This window comes from Coturnix japonica, chromosome 10, assembly GCF_054131305.1.
Source record: "Coturnix japonica strain WE chromosome 10, WE-NBRP24, whole genome shotgun sequence".
Lineage (NCBI taxonomy): Eukaryota > Metazoa > Chordata > Aves > Galliformes > Phasianidae > Coturnix > Coturnix japonica.
Genome location: NC_140672.1, coordinates 29357832 through 29359593, shown reverse-complemented (window position 1 = coordinate 29359593; position 1762 = coordinate 29357832).

Below are 1762 nucleotides of genomic sequence, written 5' to 3'. Positions count from 1 at the left end.
ACCCTAACCCTAACCCTAACCCTAACCCTAACCCTAACCCTAACCCTAACCCTAACCCTACCCTAACCCTAACCCTAACCCCTAACCCTAACCCTAACCCTAACCCTAACCCTAACCCTAACCCTAACCCTAACCCTAACCCTAACCCTAACCCTAACCCTAACCCTAACCCTAACCCTAACCCTAACCCTAACCCTAACCCTAACCCTAACCCTAACCCTAACCCTAACCCTAACCCTAACCCTAACCCTAACCCTAACCCTAACCCTAACCCTAACCCAACCCTAACCCACCCAAACCCTAACCCTAAACCCTAACCCTAACCCTAACCCTAACCCTAACCCTAACCCTAACCCTAACCCTAACCCTAACCCTAACCCTACCCTAACCCTAACCCTAACCCTAACCCTAACCCTAACCCCAACCCTAACCCTAACCCTAACCCTAACCCTAACCCTAACCCTAACCCTAACCCTAACCCTAACCCTAACCCTAACCCTAACCCTAACCCTAACCCTAACCCAAACCCTAACCCTAACCCTAACCCTAACCCTAACCCTAACCCTAACCCTAACCCTAACCCCTAACCCTAACCCTAACCCTAACCCTAACCCTAACCCTAACCCTAACCCTAACCCTAACCCTAACCCTAACCCTAACCCTAACCCTAACCCTAACCCTAACCCTAACCCTAACCCTAACCCCTAACCCTAACCCTAACCCTAACCCTAACCCTAACCCTAACCCTAACCCTAACCCTAACCCTAACCCTAACCCTAACCCTAACCCTAAACCCTAACCCTAACCCTAACCCTAACCCTAACCCTAACCCTAACCCTAACCCTAACCCTAACCCTAACCCTAACCCTAAACCCTAACCCTAACCCTAACCCTAACCCTAAACCCTACCCTACCCTAGCCCTAACCCTAACCCTAACCCTAACCCTAACCCTAACCCTAACCCTAACCTAACCCTAACCCTAACCCTAACCCTAACCCTAAACCTAACCCTAACCCGAACCCTAACCCTAACCCTAACCCTAACCCTAACCCTAACCCTACCCTAACCCTAACCCTAACCCTAACCCTAACCCTAACCCTAACCCTAACCCTAACCCTAACCCTAACCCTACCCTAACCCTAACCCTAACCCTAACCCTAACCCTAACCCTAACCCTAACCCTAACCCTAACCCTAACCCTAACCCTAACCCTAACCCTAACCCTAACCCTAACCCTAACCCTAACCCTACCCTAACCCTAACCCTAACCCTAACCCTAACCCTAACCCTTACCCTAACCCTAACCCTAACCCTAACCCTAACCCTAACCCTAACCCTACCCTAACCCTAACCCTAACCCCTAACCCTAACCCTAACCCTAACCCTAACCCTAACCCTAACCCTAATAGAATACAGTGATTCAAGAATTCCCAAATTCCTCTACAAAATAAGGACATTCCCACCAGAAATATCAAGTTGTGTCATAATGTAGAAAACTTTCACACTAATATCCTTTCTTATCCCAGAAATAAAAAGGAATCTCGTAAGTATCACTAATTATCCTTTCAAATATTTCATTTTCTTACCAAACTAATGCTTTTCATTCCTAAAAATAGCATTTTCTAAACAAAATACTGGTTTTCATTTCCAAAGGTAGACATTAGCTCTACTGAATGTTCCTTTGGAGCATAATAGAATACAGTGTTTCATGAATTCCTCTATTCCTCTACAAAATAAGGACATTTCCACCCAAAATATCAA